Here is a 20,378-nt window from a genome sequence, read left to right as displayed (position 1 = left end):
CATTTTTCACTTCTCTGATTGGCCCAGATGCAATTTATTCTGCGTCCACTTGTACTGCCCCATAGATATCCAGCTTGAACTACAGAGACCAGTCTTATATTTAGAATAGAAAAATAATGCGGCTGTGAAGGTTAGGTATTCCTTATACACACAGGAAGGCAGTTTACTATCTTGTTGTGATGAAGACTTTAGCACCACTGAATGACACTGACACAGAGGCAGTGTGCAAAATATGCGGTTTGCAACCCACCTTACAAATGGATAGGCGGCAAAAGTTCCTGTGTCCAGGGTTTCCCATACATAAACCAATCAACGCCCACTGCCACAAATTGATTCTGTGGGCCCCCTCCTGAGGTTAGATCTAAATGACTTGAATTCATTCTTGGTTATAATTCAACCAATCACTTTAAACCCAATATGGCCCATTTAAAAAAAAATAAACCTCAAAAATTGGTTTTATCTGCCAAAAAGTGATTATGGCCCCCACAGTGAGCCCAGGGGCTTATTTAAAGGTGTGTTAAAGGTACGGTAGGAGATTTCATTCTGATGCACTTTTTGTTAAATTAGTGTAACTTCTCTTTACAATCCGATAGCAACCGATTAGTTCGGCAGTTTCACTTTAAAACGAAGAATATGAATCATCTGTGGAAGCTATAAAATGCTAAAAACATCAGCCAATCCTATGAGGCGCACCTGCGCAGAGTATTGGCTGGTTGTCACACTCTTCCTGCTCTGCGCGCACCAGAGAGGTACGTGCATGATGGCCCAAGTCACAGACTGGTTGGGAGGCGTGGCTTCGGGGTGAGCTCCGAGAGAAAGGGGCGTGTGTTTACTTTCAAAATCTGGCTGACTTTCACTGAGTTTTCAAAATCTCCTACCCTTTATTTATAGAATAAAGATTGAACTGAATAAATTCGAAGTGCTTCTTGTAGCTTCAAAATTGTAGACATTATTAGACACACATACAGGTGTATATTTATAGCAGCTTCAGAAAGTGTGTGTTTGAATTCCTCTTCTTGAACACCCTTTGCATAAACCCTGATGACCGACTCCACCGACTGCTATGACACTGCAGCACTCTGCCGCCAAGGTGCCAGCACAAATTGCTACCTGGTCTGTGGGAAACACTGTGTGTCACAAAAATGCTGCACACTACTTACAGACAAGTCTGAAAAAGCTCTTGGGGCAGCATTATTTATGACCTCTGAGTGACTAACAATTCTGAGATTATGCTATGTTACAGTATGGAAAGAGCTGGTTAGCATAACTTATGTACAACATTTGCTTTTTACATAATACTGTATAACTTTACATACTGTGGCTAATGTTATTTAAAGTTTGAATATTTAAATTTGTCCAGAAAATTCACAAGCACTCAGCCTGCAAAAACCTTTCCTATTGTATGATGTGCAACCAAGTGTGAGAATAAACATCTAAAGGGGGGAATGCCTCATTATAGTATGATGACACTAAAGAAACAGCTATTGGTTATTCATCATCTGAGGTGCCTAAATCACCTCAGACTCAGCAAAGGAAGACAACCTGATTTTTTTTCAGTAACCATCAAACATGTCTGCAGTAACCTCTATGCCTCCACAGCGTGACTCTGCAAGTCTGCTGTCCAGTGCTGCACAGAGGACGCGTGGGCTCCTCGAGCTCAGTAAAGCTCCACAGAGAGTCAAGTGGATGATCAAACGGTCGGATCCGCTTTAAAACCCTTAAGAAAGTCGACTGTAAAATGCTTTGAACATGGAAACACATTATACACCCCATCAAGTGGTCCGCTGGGACCGCACGCTTAGACGTGTGTGTGTGTGTGTGTGAGAAAGAGTCTGCGTCTGCTAATTGCTCACTATAAAGCTATGAATCATGTCATTTCCATAAGTGCTGAAATCAAACATAAAAGAATCGTTAAGCACCACACAGAGTGACATGACCATTAGCGCATATGATAGCTTTAGACCAATCAATGCCAAGCTGACTTCAAGCCTGTCTCACGGTTCTCACTTAAAGGTCAACGTCTGACAGATCAATAATGACAAAACTTCCTTTAAGCGGACTCTGTGCTTTAGAAGAAATACACAGGGTGAATATGGGTGGAGAGAGATTAGATATGAATAAGATGAAACTGATGGAGGAATGAAGATGGACAGAGATATTGAGAAAGGATGACAGGTGTGTGTGTGTGTGAGAGAGAGAGAGAGAGAGAGGAAAGCATGCGTAAAAAGGATACAAAAAGCTGTGGAAGGCAGTTCACACACACACACACACACACTTACTGTAGAAGGGTTGTTCAGTGTGTGGACAGGAAGCAGTGCAGTCTGCTTTGTTTTCTCAGCTCCATGCTTGTTGGATTGTTGTTTTCAGAAAATTAATGAAGCGAATGTAGGATACTGATAACTTGACCTTAAAGGGGAAACTTTGCATATTTTAAACTAGTTGCCTTATTAGAATACGGTTGTTATATGTAAAAAAGGACAATGTCTCCCCTCCCTCCTATCAGCCTGCTCCCACACCTCCTTGCTTATTTGCCACCAAAATTCCACAGGGTGTATTTAAAACATATCCTCTTGATGGGAAATGGAAATGATGCGCCAACTACAAACTGCACTTTTCTACTAACCTCATAGATTGAAGCCTGACAATAGGAGCAACATGTGCTTACGAACAAGTACCACATTTGATCCAATAAAACACCTGGCAGATATCACACATGGTTGTTTCTGCTAACAGAACATATAGACATATTGGCCCGACATGTGACATTATGTTACATTTATGTTAATGGATCATATGATAGCATTGGCTGACATTATCCGATTATGCGACAGATAAAGCCACAAAAGTCAGAGTAAGGACAGATATCCAACGCAGTGCACTTTCAGTCAGGAGTCTGATGTTCGACTTTCCCGAACTTTTATTTTCACCTATTTGTAAAGGTTTTTTTTGTCAACCTCATGTTCCATAATGCCGACACAAACATTTTTAACATGACAAGCCACCAGCTAAGAAGGGCAATGCATTCTGGGTCTGGAAGTCTTAAGGGAACACTTCACATTTGACTTTTTAACTACACAATTTATTTATCTTCCTGCACTTTGGACACTGAAAATGAATATTAAGTCCATATTCACTCAAAGTGAATGATCATGTTGCTGCAGAGGAATATAGCATTCAATATTATATCAGTATTTTTAATATTGAATTGTTGCCAATATCCAATATGCTGATATTGTCAGTTTCTTCAAACATCCCATGATGACACAGACGTTCATATTTTTCCATCTAATTACACAGAGCATTCAGGCCCCGTCGTCAGGGAGACGAAAACGGTCATATCTGCATCGGTTATGTGTTTTTGCCACACAGACTTGAAACTACTGAACTTCTGCTCCTCTACTAACACAGCGAGCAGAAAGTGGACTGACTATAAAGTTTTTAGATCCATGTTATCTGCATACATCTCACAAGTTTTGTGTGCATGCCCTGTGTCTTTTGTTTAGAACGTTTAGGAACGAAATTGTCTTTGTCTCCGTGTGGACGGGGCCTCAGTCTCTTACGACGCAAATGAACATGTTAAATTGGTTAACTCAACTTGTATTTATTTCATTTCCTCCCATGGCCAATGCAGAGCTATCCCAAGCAGACATCGGTTTCTGACACTTTCAGACATACTGTACCAAATATCCTCACTGATCCTCACTTGTGATGTCTGAACTGGGGGGTGTCAATGTAATGGCTTATTGGCTGATATTGGCAAATATTTGCAGATAATCTTGTGCATCCCTACTATTTTTCTTTGCATCATGAACAGTATATTTCCTTCGCCTCCCAAATGTTGTGACAAAAGACTGATGTCAGTTCACTAATATTGTATTTTGATAGTGTTATGTATCTACTATATTACTAAAACTGCTCTGAGCTGTAGGAGGTCACGATCCCGAGTAATGATGACTAGCATTCATTTTCACTCTCAATTTCTTCTTCTTATTATGGTGACAGCACATGTGGACAAATAATCCATATTGAGGTATTGTCTCTGTACGACAGTTGACTGCAGGGACAGACACACTAAGGCTCCTCCGCTGATGATTCACTGCCTTCATGCATATTTGTTTGAGCTTTTACATTCATTTGAATTTAATTGCAGTGCTAATGGTTATGAACTGGAAAATGTTCCCTTTTCCCTGCTAAATCACCCTGCATATTGTTGCTGAGTCCACAAAGTCGAACTCATGCGAGCTGCAAATGGTGTGTTAGAAAGATTGATAACAAGAGCACAGTCATTAGTTGTCTTGTTTATCGCTTCACGCTTCAATTCATGTTCGCAAACCAGGGATCATAGTAAAAGGATATCCTAATGACTAATATGTACAGGACAAAAGGAACTCTGCCTTTTTTCCCTTCCTTTAAACATGTACACACTGAAAGCCTTGTTCCTTCTAGCCCTTTCTTCCCCTCCCTGTTTCACCCTGCTGCCGCTCTGGGAGGTTATGAATATGGATGGAGGCTGCTGTAGAGGGGAGAGGAATAGGCCAATGATCCACAACCTCACTCACACTCACACACACTATGCACTTAGTTTATGTGAATGTGCTGCCTGTGCCTCTTAATGCCCATTTCTCTATGCTTGGCTTCATGTCAGTGCAGGAATATGCCCTGAATGTTGTTTATTGCCAGAATTCAAAAAAATCAGATTTCAGAGCTCATTATTCCTGTGAAAAACAATCGATAATTTTCTGTCAAATCGAGGATATTTTATGACGATGAAGGGTAGGTATCAGTGGTGGGATCAAAGGCTTGTGTTTCATCTTCATATAATGTAAAAATGTGTGAATGAAATCCAGGTAACTCTTCCCAGGAAATTACCCACACGTGTCAAACTGCCACAGCAGGAAAAAAAAACAATAGTTTGGAATAATTCTATGCATTTGCAGATAGGAAATATGCATGGGTCAAAATATAATCTGTTTGAACTGTTAAAAATGTATAAGGTATTCTAATATATTCTAATATATTTCTTACTTATATAAACTTGTTTAAAATGATGTGAATATTTCAAACAAAAGACCTGGTGTAACCTCTGCTGATGCACTCTATAGAATATATAAAGCTAGACAACAAGGTTTCACCTACACCCATTGTACAAAAGCGATGCCATAATATCTGGCTTGCAGGTGCTGCTGTATTGAATAACATGCCGTATTTAAGCCACAGTAGAGAGGTCGAGAGGGGAAGCAAAGCGGCGTGGTCACTGTTCCGCTTCCACGTCAAGCACCGGTGAGCACCCTTCCTCCACTTTGTGTAGCCTGGCTGCTGCATTGGCTACTAATGCAATGTTACTTCCTCTATTAGCCAACAATAATTAGTTAATTATGAAGCAGCAATAAACATGTGTGCAGTATATTGTAGTAGAAAAGGACAATTCACTCCATTATTAGATGAAATCAATGTACGCATCTGTCTACTTATATGTCATCTGCCCACAAAAGTCTAGCAGGCAGTAGGCAGACTGATGTACTGTCCAACAAACAGAATCTAAACACTGAGCTTTAAAAGCACTCACAATCAGAGGGTTGGAGTAAATAATTATTGTAGAGATTTGCCTTTTCACGTTGAAAAACAACAAATTATGTTACCCTACTTAGATTTTTTTAGTTTGCTTTTGGAACCTTTAAAGTAAAACAGACATGAAGAGTGTTAAAGGTAGGGTAGGAGATTTCATTCTGATGCACTTTTTGTTAAATTAGTGTAACTTCTCTTTACAATCCGATAGCAACCGATTAGTTCGGCAGTTTCGGTTTAAAACGAAGAATATTAATCATCTGTGGAAGCTATAAAACGCTAAAAACCTCAGCCAATCCTATACGAGGCGCCCCTGTGCATATAGTTGGCTGGTTGTCACTCTCTTCCTGCTCTGCTCGCAACAAGGAGGTACGTGCATGATGGCCAAAGTTACAGACTGGTTGGGAGGCGTGGCTTCGGGGTGAACTCCGAGAGAAAGGGCCGTGTGTTTACTTTCAAAATCTGGCTGACTCTCACTGAGTTTTCAAAATCTCCTACCCTACCTTTAAGGTCTTGTTTTTAAGGTCAGTGTACCAAACGATGTCTAATTTATGTAGGGAGGAGTAAAGATAGCTGAAGACTTATTTATACCCACATCTGCAGGAATAAATACATATTTTATTTTAGTTTGGGCAACTACAGTATTGATTATAACGCTAGCGGCTAACCTTTCATCTTTCTTCAAAGGTGATTTTGCCCAGCACATGTTAGCATTCTGCTAATTAATATTGATAGAGGAAGACTATCCCAACCAACACTGACAGGAGATGGCAACGTTTTTTAGGCTACAGCTTTATAGAAACTCATCCAAACCTGCATTCTGAACTAGCTCCCCCTATGAAACAACTAAGTTGCGACCGGAAATTCCACAGAGCCAATCACACAGAAGAAAAACAGGGCTTTAACCAACTAATATAGCCACTCAGGCAGAAGGTGAACACAGGGGCCACATAAAAAAGCCAGTATAAGAGGAATAAGGATGATGCAAAGCTACTATAGAGGAGTCCCTGGATAGAAATAAGGAGATAGAAATGAGCACAACAGGTCCCCTTTAAGGCATTTACAGTGGAAGTGAAAAATATGTCTGGCACCATACGGGTCTGGCACCATACCATACGGGCAACATCTGTGTGATGCAGCTCAAAAGAGAAAAAAAAATCTTAAAATTAGAAAATTGTACAGTCTTGGCAAAAGTATGCTTCTGTGTGTTTCCAAGTTTAGAAAGGCGATGAGGCAGCAGACAGCTCGTGCCCATCAAATCAGTCTGAGAGTCAGTGAAATCACTGTGTGTCTGTCCCACTGTGTAAATCACAACTGCATATCATACCAGCCCGCTAACACAGCCTGTGAATATTTTACACCTTCAACAGTGCGTGTGTGTGTGTTAGAGAGAGAGAGAGAGAGAGAGAGAGAGAGAGAGAGAAATCGAAAAAAAAAAATAGAAAAATAGAAATTGTTTTTTATCACGGCGTCTGTAAATTACTGATTCTGTAGACAGCTTGTTAGTTTCACCGCCTCTCTGTCTTTCTTTTTTGGAGCAATTAAACCAGACAATTGCTCCCCTGGAATTGCCTGTCTGAAAGAGGCTCAGTGCCAGCTACTCAGGAGCCAATATCAACCCCTCTCCCCCCTCTCCCCCCCATCCCTACTTGCTTTTACTGCCGCAGGCTAGCCCGACTTCTCAAATGTGATAACATGAGTGGCCAAACAATAGCGCCAAGTTTCTGCCAATCACAGTCACAGTCAATCAAACACAATTGGTTTTCTACTAGGATGACTACAATAAGCGCACAGCAGTTATAAACTTTTAGGAGAGCACTATTTTGACATCTGTTATTGTTGGGGTGAGGGTGGGGTGTGGGGGGGAGAAACAGCAGCTCTCAGTGTTAAGCACAAAAGCAGCAATGTGAGAGAAACGGAGCTGAGAAAAGTCCCAACTCCTGTGGAATTTTTCTGCATGTTTATGGCAGAGAAGGAGAAAACAATTTGAAAGATCATGTCAGAAAGTTTAACCTTTCCCGGCTCACGGATTCTGCTGACTCTCTCTCGGGCAGTGCTGTTCCTTTTCTTATTGTACCTTCTGTTTATTCACTCCTTGTTAGTGTGACTGAGACTGGGAAATAAAAAAAAAAATAAAAAAATAAAAAAATAAAAAAAAATGAAACAACACTTTTTGACAGGAACCCACAACAGCTGTCAGAGGGATTCAGCAGTAAAAACAAAATGCAGCACTGTTTCAAATGGGGAGGAGGAGACAAACAAAAAAACATCTTTTGTTTTTGGTACCTGACTTGGGTATGGATGAGATACGAAGCAGATGCTGTGACAGAACTGGGGTGATTGAAGGCTTGGGAAAATAACATTTCAAGGGAAGTCCTCGCAGATTCCTGTAACAGCTGCTTTGAACAGTGTGGCAAAGATTTGAACAAAGCCTGTTGTTTTGATGCAGGTATTAGCTTGTTAGTTAGCAGCTAAATAGGCGCTTAAATTAATTAAACTGTGGAAATATGCTTTCTAGTTTTTAAAACGTGGTAAAAAAAAAATAATAATAAAAAAAATCTCTGACAATGTGAGCAGCTGTGATCCCCATTCAGTCTCCCTGGGTGATTTCAAAGCCTTGTTGACACATAAAGAACAAGCTTTTTATCCATCACATTGCTACATTAAAATGTCAAAAAACTTTTTAAACTGATATTATACGTTGACTCATGCACTTGCATAATCCTAAACAATTTCAACCACGTTCAAACTAAAAGAAATCTGTCATTTCCTTTGTATCCCTTTTATTCCTCAGTACAGCGATGCATTCCAGACAACAATGCACTCAAGTCTGTCTGACCTCTCCCTGAAAAATCATAAGAGCACTCAAATACAGACCTCGTGTTCTTGAAGACACAGACGTCACAACAATGGCACGACCTATATGCCTGTGCTGTATACGCCAATCTATTCCACCAACCCTGACCTCAAAATTGGATCCTCTGTACAACAGCAGCACTGAAATCTGTGGATGTGTTGCTATGGGGTTTCTATGGGCAAAAAAAGCTATTATTGCTAACAAAGGCCAAAGAAAACTCACATTAAACTCAGGTGTGATGTTATTCACAGCTTTAATTTCCAACTTCTGAGGTAATTGAGAGGCACCATGATTAATGGTAAAAGGGGAGATGATACATCATCAAGTGTGTAAAAAGGGAAAAGAAACTGGCAACGTAGCCGTTTCCTTTTTTCTTCTTTCACTTCTCTAACACTGTTTTATTAGAATGAGAGCACGACAAGAATTCTGCCTGAATAAAACCACAAGTGACAACACATAGGTTTCATCAGCAATAGGCAGGAAGACAACAACTCCCAAGATCCCATGCTACTTATCAACATCAAGCTACATTTTTTTTGCCTGCCTGTACGCACAAAAAAAATGGTACCATGAGGTTGATATGGTATGTGCGTATTTCCCTGGCTGCATCTCCACATGACTAAGAGCCAAACACTTTGAACCATGCTTGGGTGAAGGAGCTGCTTAGAAGTCTTTCCTGTTTCCTGTTTGGCAGCAGCATGAATACTAGCAAGAGCCTTTGATATCCTGATTTTGTGATTTTTTTCTACTTCGCTGCAACTTAACCTCATTTTTATCAACATATTTGAGTCATTTGTGGATTGTGAAACAGAGAAGAGCAGATGATCAACACGTTTTGAGATATTTGACGGATTGATGTTTGGAGCTACTGCTATTGATCTAGTCCAGTCTGTTGCACTTTGATCCTCTTCGAGAAACATAACCATAATGCCACGAAAAAGGTGAGGATGAAAGTATTAGCCTGTCCATGGTTCATAAGTTACTTGAACAACAAAAGACATTTTATGAAGAACTACTTGAACAACAAGAGAAGAGTTACAGATCATGTGTTCAGGTGATTGTTGACTCCATGTTTGGTCGCATGGACAACTTGATCAAAGATGTTCAAAGCCTGTCTAAAGATGTTGATGAAGACATAAAATCAAGCCTCCAGTTTTCACAAGCTGACCTGGATGACCTAAAAGCCACTGTTGTCGACCGAGGTGAAAAACTTCCAAGGTATTTCTGACAGCATTCTTGAATATCAAGCTTCCATAAACAGCTTGACAGCAAAACTGGATCGAATGGATAACCACTCTAGAAGAAAAAACATTCTGATTGATGGAGTTCCCGATGACAAAAAAGGAGGCATGGAGTGAAACTGAGTCCAAAGTGAAGAAAGAACTTTGTGAACATATGAAAATAGACCCAAAGCATATTGAATTTGACAGAGCACATCGGACTGGAAAATATGATCATTCTGGCCGACCCAGGTCTATTGTGAATGAACTGCTTCGTTTTAAGGACAAACAGGAGATTCTGAAAAGAGCCAAATCACTCAAAGGCACAAACATCTTCATCAATGAAGACTTCTCTGGAAAAAGTCCGCTTGAGACGTAAAGAACTACTGCCTCAGCTGAAAGAAGAGAGGAAGAAGGGTAACGTTGCCTTTCTGAGATATGATCAACTGGTTGTGCACCCTCCACGTTCTAATAAAATAGACCTGAGGCATGATTAATGTACAGGTGTTCATCTTAAAGTCTTTTGACTTCTTGGAGTATCTTAATTATGTCTGCTATAAATAAGTGTCCAGTTGCTGGTTTAGACTTCAATCCATATGATATTGATGATAATGAAAGGTCATACAATGACTTTATTGACCCGGATAAGAAATGTCTAATATTGTTTGTAATTATTACAATGAAGCTGACTTTAACACTTTGTTTAATGGTTTAACAAATCAGTGCCCAAATAATAATATTTTTTCCAGTCTTCACTTAAATATATGTAGCTTACCAAAGAATTTTGATAACTTTATACAATTTTTAGATTTTCTATACTTGCTTTGTCTGAAACCTGGCTTACAGATGATTTGGCACAGCTTTACCTTTACCTCGATATAATGCTGTACATTTATGTAGACAAAACAAAAAGGGTGGAGGAGATTCTATTTATTTACACAAGAATTTTGAATTTTTTTTTTTTAGTCTGCTGTAAGTATGTGGGTTGGCTACATCCAATGGCTGACAATGATGTGCAGTGATAACTCTACACCGTGCTCTAAATTAAGACACAGTCATTAGTGATTATGTCACCCCGCTGTATCTACCACAGAATACAGTGCAGTCCATCAAATGGGGATGTCCCGATCCGATCACGTGAAATCGGGCCCGATTACGTGATTTCAGACTCGATCGGAATCGGACATTACCTCCCGATCAGTCGACTCGGATATATGTTTATTAGGGCTGTCAAAGTTAATGCCTTCTATGCAGGGTCAGATTGGGACTCGGTATCGGCAGATACTCAAAATCAAATGACTCAGACTCGGAGGCAAAAAAACCTGATCGGGACATCCCTAATCAAGTGTATAAATTCCTCTGCTGTATTGCGACAAAATTTAGGACACACAGGCTACACTCTGACAATCCCACAATGCAATGTAGCCCATTACAAAGAAGGGCATTGTGCAGCTCAACAATTGATGACGTTAAATAACGATTAGGAAGTGTCCAAAATCTCACTCCATTGTTGAATGCAGTGTTAGAGTAAACACACACGTTCTCACATATTGAGTATAATGGCTTTTTCCTAGATGAAGTATGTTACAACCTAACTGAATGACATAATCTCTGTGAGCTACAGGAGGCAGAGATTTACCAGGCCTCCCAGCGGGTCGAGCAGGTGACTGACAGATGGAGCCGGGCTGGCCAGCCTGTTGACCAGCTGGTTCTCCTCTGCAGGGCGGCCGCTCTTTCCCACCACTGGGCCACTAATCCTCCCTCTGCCACTTCCAGTCAGAGCCCTGACCTCACGATCCCTCACTGGTACTGCAGCCACTTGCTCGTGACTTCCACATGGAGAAATTGCATCATAAGGAGGTTAAAAAAAAAAAAAAAGAAGAAGAAAAAAAAAATCAGGGCGTGTAAAAGCTGAGTAACAGAAGGTTGGCGGATCAATCTCAGCTGAGACATGGTGATATGATTTGTGACAGCGTGATATTCCCTGACATAATTTCCCCTCCACCAGCCTCCTGCTGCGCCTACACTGAACTCCTGCAGTTTCTTGATCTTTCACGGCCTACCTTTGCACCACAACCTTACATTTTTTCATGCATCCCTCTTTTTCCTTCTTTCCCCTCTGTTATTTCTGTACCTCAGCGCAGAGCAAACTCACTTTATTCCACCTCCGTTTGCACTTCTTAAAATCACCCAACAGAGTTTGCCATCTGTGATATACACTCATCAGAACACTACTCTCTAGCCAAGTTGGATATGCTTTTTGCTAATAAGGTTGTGAGTCTACTCTGAGTTTTATGGCTGTGTTATATATCAGCACAGGTTTGTTCTTTAAAAACTTGCAAATTATTCCAAGAATCAACTAATAGGAGGAGCAAGCAGCTGCAGCAGCAGAGGAAGAAAGATGACAGATAAACTGTGAGGAGACAGAGAAATGAAACGGGGGAAGGATGAAGCTCATGATCTATATAGATATATATTGGCAGAAATATTTCACCTGAGATTTTTGGCTTTCTCTTCAAGAAAAGGAAGAAAAGCACTCAGAGCTAGGAGGGACTGTTAATCTTTGCACAAAATATATACCTGGGTCATGACAGGCTAATATCTCTTGTGATAAATCAATGCAGCTCAAGAAGAGTGTTGCCAGAAAAAAAAAAAGTGAAATGCTTGCAAAACAAATGTACCCAAAGCAAAGAGAAAAAAAAAATCACATTTTGTGGCAGATACATGGGGGCTCTAAAATCATCTGGCCATCAAGAATGCTGACTCGGTCAAACTACACTTCCCAAGGAAACAACTCACCAACATCCCAGCTTCACAATCTTCAACAGTAAGATTTAGATGCTGCTACTTTCCTCTAAACTGCTTCCCTGAAATGATTCTGCAGGATGAGAGAGAATTATTGCTTCATTCCCTTTTTGCATTTTAAATGCGCTTATTTCTAGAGAATCACAGAATCTCTCTTACAGAAGTTTGATTTTACAGAAATGTCGTTTCCGTCAAGACTGATATAGTCAAAAATAGATTTTTTTATGTGCAGTTAAGTTATATTTGGTGGTATGGCTCGGGATATCTACGAGCGTACATGGGAGGCCTAAGGCAAGGTTCGGTTTGAAAGCACTACATGACAGAGCCAACAAACAGGACATTAAGGCGGTATAAAGATGGAGCTGCAGTGGAGGTGGGCTGCAGAAGCAGAGATGGGTTTTAAAATAGAGCAGTTTAAATAAGAGCGCATCTGAGAACTGTCAGTTGAGATGTGTAAAAGGGAATCAGCTGATTTACTGATATGAGCCAAACTGGGATTTAGGCTGGAACCATCAACCTGGTGGTGACATTGTTGTCATGTAACTGTGCTGCAGTTTGTTTATAGTGTAACATTAGCTTGTTGTCTACAAAAATCATTGTTTATTTAAGAGGATTATCCTGCTTGATCATAAACATATCATAAGCTTATTTCCCTTAATAATCCAATGGAGAAAAAAAAATCACATTTTATTGAGTTACAGAACACACCAACCCAAGTATGCACCCACCTGCAGTCATGTGAAGAGTGTGTTCTGTAAGTTTAACCAATCAAGTAGTTTTGATGCCATAACCAAAGATGCAGGAAGTAGGAGTGCAGTGGGGACTGCAGCACCCCCTTCTGGCAGGGGGCTGTAATCACAAGCAAGTAAAATATTATTTGTATGTCTTTATTTATTGCACAAACAGTCTATAAAATAGATTTCTTAGTAAAGAGTGTTGGTGGCCCCCTTCCCATATGTTACATAATAATAATAATTGTTAATATTTTTGGCAGGCTCAGGCATGTGTCATAAATGCAAAATCAAAGACTACAACTATGTCAATTAAACCAAGATGTTGGTCTAAGCAAATCTGAAGTAAAAATAATTAGCATTATGTTACAAGGAAGTGCTGTGTTACAATTTTTCCACAACACAGAATCAAATCAGTCCAGTCCAATCACTTATGCTCTGCAATGTCAGAACATGCTGCTGCATTATTCCCATGTCTCAGCTGCTGACTTTTTGCCAGAGGTATGTAGAGGTTTGGCCTCCATTTTGCATAATTACATAGAATTAAATTACCATAATACTATATATTCTGCAGCCATCAAATGCATATGTAAGACCAACATGCTTTGGTCTCAAGGCAGATCTCTTCATTAGTAATAAAATCAGCCAATGACAGCTGTCATTCTGCCAGCAAAACTTAATGTTGTTAACTCAAATGAGACGCCTACGTGTGTCTGTTCCTGTCAGGACTCAAACAGCCGTTTTCCAAAGAGAGCAGGATCAATAATCAGCTCAGCGGTGCTCTGATAGCGAAGTCAGACTGAGTCATGGCATTGGCCCGAAACAGCACAGGGTGGCTATGTGTTAGCCGCAGGCTGAAGTGCCTGAGAGCAAGCTTGCATGTAACTGGAAGGCACAGACTGACCAGCCCTGTTAAACCAAGCATGAATGACAGGTCCTGTAGATTGACAGACACACTAATTTTGGACAATAATGATGCATAAGTGCATCTACGCATTCAACAGAACACCCCATCGGCTCTGCAAGTACAACGCCAGCCACTCATTAGCCTTTATGTAACTGTCCGTGTCTCTCTTCACGCCAAATGTCCCAGGAAAAGCTTCTAGGAGAAGGGAGGGGGATGGTGGGAGAGACTAACAAGCTGTGTCTCAGCTGGGAATCATTTTAGGGGCTGCACCAAACAAAACGTCTTTTGATGTGAAAGATTTCCTCGTCTCCAAGGGAACATTAGGTCATTCCCCAAAAAAAAATTGAAAAAGAAAATGGCACAAAAAGCGTGTGCATTTGTGTGGGGATGTGTTGTAGGCGGTTCTCTGCTTGTCTTTTCAAGTTGTCGGGAGAAATGAGAGAATGAGTTGCACGGTCCACAGATTTCTGGGCTGTCCTCATTAGAACCTCTAATGTCTCTGAGTCTGAAGCCCAGAACTACAAGGCCTCACCGAGAATATCTAAAAGATTTCTGATCTGTCAGCTGCCATGAGTCATACTGAGTCATGGAATATATGAGAGGGGATTGTGTTATTTTGTTTATAGCATTAGCTGAGCAATTTCGTCACAAGGCCGGGGGTTTAATTTGGATTTTGACATAATGAATCATAAAATATGCCAGTATATTGTCTCTCCTAATGGTGATGATGCTCATCATGGAGAGCTTGATGTCTCCTAAAAAACACAAACACACACACACACACAACCCTCTGACTGATCCAGACTGTATCCATAATTCACCATGTGCAAGCACCTTCTCAAGGGCAAGTATGAAGTCTTACCTTCAACAACACCAAAAGGAGATCTCCTGCAACTCAATTTATGGAGTTCACACAGGCACTGACTGCACTATTCACCTTCAAGGTACAGAGAGCTTGAATGAAGGCGGGGTGCTCAACCATGGCTGCATGCACCTCTATCCATAAAAAAACTCCATTTTTAATTCATAACGCAGGCGAACATAAATGCGCTTCTATTAAATTGGAAATGGCATTGTGGGGGCAAAAAAAAAAATAAAAAATACTTTGCCACAAGCCAAAAAATAGATTAAGGAAAGTAAGTGAAGAACTCAGAGGGCAATTTAATTGAAATCTATACGAGTGGAGGAAAAACGCAAGTTAAAAAAAAAAAAAAAAACTTTTTTTTTTCTGGAACGTCATTTTTTTTTTTTTTTACTCAGTTCAAAGAAAAAGGTCATTCTGCTGCATTAATGTGCCACCATTGATGATTGGTTTTCAATCATTCATTAAAAACTTACCACGCTCCGAGGCACAAAGCTATGATTAAGAAACATTCCCCCCCCCCACCCCCTTCAGTCTGGCCACCAGTCCTCCTTTTCCCTGCTTCAGGCTCACTCGTCCATTCTGTTCCATTATTTAGTTTCTAATTAAAGCACCTGCAGACATTCTCTTAGCATTTACTGTACATTCACACTCCATGTGGTCAGAACTGCTGAATTAAACACTCCGGCAGCCCTGAATGCCGTGTCGTTGTTGAGAACATTCTTAGGTGATGGCCAGAATGCAGCTGCCACACTTGTTCAAAGCGTCTTTCCATCAGGATCAGACTGTTTTATTTCTATAAATAAATGCAGTCATGTCGGCCACGGGGTGCTGAGAATCTGACACAGATATTCTCACAGGGATCAAGACTAAAGGAGCCAAGTGAAACTGACAGAAATTGACCTTCTGCAGATCTTTCTGCCAGAGTCAGACAGTATGGCACTTTGTCAAACCTGATCTGGTCTCATGGTGTCAGACCAAAAATGATAGATAGGTGTGAATGCCTATCATGTATTCTTCCTCACTTAAGCTGGCTTTCTATTAGGCTTCAGAAGGTGCTAAAGTACCATATTATGATACTGTGGGCCACTTTTTTTCCATTTGATATATCAGCGGTAACTTTACACTGCTCAAAAAATAAAGGGAACACTTAAACAACTCAATGTAACTCCAAGTCAGTCACACTTCTGTGAGATCAGCCCTATAAAGGAGAGGTTCTGCAGGTGCTGACCACAGACCATTTCTCTGCTCTCATCCTTTCTGCTTGATGTTTAATCACTTTTGCATTTTGTCAGCGCTCCCACCCCTAGAGGTAGCATGAGGCGGTGTCTACCACGCACACAAGCTGCTCAGGTAGTGAAGCTCATCCAGGAAGGAACATCACTGCGAGCTGTGGCAGGAAGGTTTGCTGTGTCTGTCAGCACAGTGTCCAGAGCATGGAGGAGATACCAGGAGACAGGCCAGTACACCAGGAGATGTGGAGGGGGCTGTAGGAGGGCAACAACCCAGCAGCAGGACTGCTACCTCCTCCTTTGTGCAATGAGGAACAGGAGGAGCACTGCCAGAGCCCTGCAACATGATCTGCAGCAGGCCACTAACATGCATGTTTCTGCTCAAACAGACTCCATGAGGGCCAGACATCCACAAGTGGGGCTTGTGCTTCCAGCCCCACACCATGGATGGACAACAATAGATGGAGCATCAGTGCCAAATTTTCCCATTATTTTCAACACCAAATAAATTAGGTTTTTATACAACTGTGGTTTTATTTCAATTGTACATTGTGAGTAGTTTAAATTTGCCTAATAAAACTGTAGTAGATTCAAAAGACTGTCTTGGGGGAAATGGGCACATCATTGATGGATTTTCTATTTTTTTAATCACATATTCAAGCTGAATTGATAACAATGAAAGCTTTGTTTTTATTTATTATATGTCTACATCTGATGTCACTGATATTTACAATGTGCAGTTCCTGTTTGGCAATATTTCCACCAATATTCAGGATATAACCTTTGCAGCATCATGTGGTCTGTCACAAAAGCCCCACTGATTGGTCTCAGCACCCATCATTTTCAGAGAGATAATTGCACTATAGAGCCCAGGTGTCCCACACACTACGCTGCACGCATCTATCATATTTGTATATTCTCCTTCTTCTGTATAGCTGCGTAGCTAAATATAGTGTGAGCTTGTCGTGATGGTGTCAATCACCACACACTCAGACCAGCCGGATGAACAGGTGGCAGCCACGTAAAGTTGTCATTATAACCACGATGCTGCGAAAATTGAATTTTCTTTTCTTGAGTGTTTTCTTCTGAGCAGGGCCTTTGCTAACATCCCACTGGTTTTTAAATGAATTGCTGCCCACATTACAGGCTCCGGTTACACTTTATTTGTTTGTACACATATGGCTTATTAACACAGTAATGGAAAAGCCACATACCAATGAATCAATTAAACTTATTCTGGAAGTTGGCACATGTTTTGATTGTGCTGAGCGCGGTTCAATTTCCCATAGCTGCATAAGCTGACAGCCTATCAATTGATCCTGCTGTTTCTGCAGGCCATGTAGTTTACCAGCAGGCAGAGCGCCAGCTACATGGAGAGAGGAGCTGATCTCTCTGACCAAAGGACAACGAGGATGCTGCTATGTTTGACCACCCAGAGAGCTAGCATTGATGTAGAATCCAAGTAATCTGAACGTTCCTGTGAGTGCGCTGAAAACGGGTAACATGTTGACCCGTTTTCATGATTTTTTTTTGCCACAAGGGGGAGCGTCAAAAAACTATTACTGTATTACTGTTTCTGCTTGTTAAATGTGAAAAAAATTAATCTTCCTCTCAGAGCTAAGACACCAACGCTGTACTATAAATCAGACATTAAGTGTAAGAGTGCCTCGACAAAGTCAGACTTTGTTCACCAGGGACCTATAGGGCATCCACTTAGACAAAGTAAGATTACATTATTTAAGGTAACAGGCATTCAGTATTTGACAGAAACTAAAACGATCTGTCCTAAGCTATTTATTAGTTGTCTGAACCTGGGAAAGATGGAAAAACCCTTAAACCACACTGATATTTTTTCTATTATGATGACATGTGTATTAACTATTTAAGTCCATTTCAGAGTTAACACAATAAGCCAGCCAGCCTTACCTTCTTGTTGGTGTGTTGTCACCTGCTGTCATCTGCTGGAATGAAGCAGATATGGAGAAAGATGTTAGTTTTTTGATTATATTACCATGAGCCTGGTGGTTCCTGCTACAAAGGGGACAGTTCCTGCATGAAGTTTCTGTGGTGGAAAAGCACCCCTGACCTGACATGATCTTTTAATGTCAGTTGAAGAGACACTGTCCCCATCTCAGTTTAGCCCGATGCTATAATACAATTAGCTAATTAGTAACGGAGTACAGGTATTAAGTCATAACGCAAAGCAGTGAATGAATTAAAATCTCTTTTTTATAAACAAGAATAAACAAAGTAATTACAATACGTCTTAATAAAGATATAAATGTGTGTAGCAGCCTGTCAACAAGGTGCTATCATCACTTAGAGTTTATGCAAAACTCACATGAGTGCATTTGCTTTATTTGCTGACAACTCGTAAAAGTTTGGCACAAACACACAGAAGGCTTCTTCCCTTTTAGTTTTTTCTTTCCTAATACTGCCTTCTTAGAAAAAAAAAAGCCATTCGCTGCTGAGCTGTCACATCACCTTACTAATGAACTTATAGAATACCGCAGGGACTTGACCAAACTTGGTAGTCTGTAGGAAATGATGCAGGGTGTGATTGCCGTGAGGTGAGAAGGTCAGACACTGTCCAAGTCTCTCGCTAATGATGTCGCTAACTGCCTAAATAAAGCCAGCTGGAGAAAGTGCTGACGCGGACAGGAAAGGAGGGGGAAAAAAACCAACAACAACAAAACCTCACACCTTCCTCTACCCTTCAACTCAATCCAGCTATATAGTCTCCAAGATTAACTTTGCCCTGCTTTACTCCCTGCCCCAATTCTCAGCGATACACTTCCAATTAAAGCTTAATTATAAAGAACTTCATCTATCTGGGAAACACACATGACATTACATATTCACACTTCCAGTCAGGGTACAGTAGTTTGTGGGTAATGATGATGTACAATCTAATAACAGATTTCTCCTTCTGTCAAATCAGACGCTTATTAGCATTCATGGGTGCGTCCAATTAACTCCTCTGATTAATGTGCCAATCAATTGAACTTAATGATTAGTGTTATGGAACAATGTTGCATAACACTGTTAAACCTCACTCAAACAGCGGGAGGTTCTGATTAGTCAGACAAGTGCACAACAAACTGTCAGTGAAGTGGGGGGGTGGGAGGTTTAATGAGAAGAAATGGTCAGAGGAGTTCTGAGGAGAAGCTCTGAGTTAAGTGAGCGGTAGGGGAAAAGCAGCAACAAAGGAGAGGTACCTCAACACAAGATTTACTACATCCAACACTATATGGGTCAAAATAACAGACAGAGATTTCATTTTTATGTTTTTCCTCACAGAAGTATATGTTATCGAGCAAATGTTGACACACTGGAATGAACATATTTTGCGGATACAAACATCTAAAGCTTTTGTTTCCCGCTGTATTTGTTGACTGAAATCGGAGAGGTGGCTCCTTCAGAGACACACTGTCAACTCCTGTAGCGCGCTGAGCACATCATAACACCGCATAACACATTTCATGGTTATGTTTCACCACTCAGCATTCTGGAGGGCCATCACGCTGATGAGCTTGTATTTCACTCAGACAGCGGAGGCTCTTTAGCTTAGCTTGCTAATACTGACACTCCTGGCTCACTATACTTTGCAGCTATATTATATTATTATATACAATAATGTGCTGTGTGCTGTTCCCGGATTAAAGAAGAGAGGGAAGTCTGAAAAGTGTTGCTATCAGCCCTCCATTTGAATAATGACACAGTATCTGATTAGCATAGAGGTGGAACACAGGCCTTGCACCAATTACATCACCAATACTGTAAGTGTTAATGTCAGCCAAAAATTAATAGAGACCATCTATGCATTTCCAATGCATTGCAATGATATCACGACACATCTGTTAACAGTCCTAATGGAAGTGTTTTGGTTTGGTTTTTCCACTGACAGAATCAGAAGTCTATGACAACAATATGGATCAGATTTCCACAGACATGTGACCAAAATCAGTTCAGAGGTGACTGAAAGACGACTACTGTTATGTGGGGAGAGACTGTAGGTAGGACCCAAAGGCATGGGCAAGATACACATAAAGAGGACTTTCAATGAAAAGCCAAAGTACCACAGAGATTCAATATACTAGTGGTGCCAAAGACACAAAGAAAAGGCACAAGGACCAAATCCAGTTGTGAGGGTAACCAGGCACAGGTAGATCTTTCACAATGTTCCTTCAGTTTTTTTT

The sequence above is a fragment of the Parambassis ranga genome, chromosome 22 (genome assembly GCF_900634625.1).
Source record: "Parambassis ranga chromosome 22, fParRan2.1, whole genome shotgun sequence".
Classification (NCBI taxonomy): Eukaryota; Metazoa; Chordata; class Actinopteri; family Ambassidae; genus Parambassis; species Parambassis ranga.
This window is presented reverse-complemented; position numbering follows the sequence as displayed.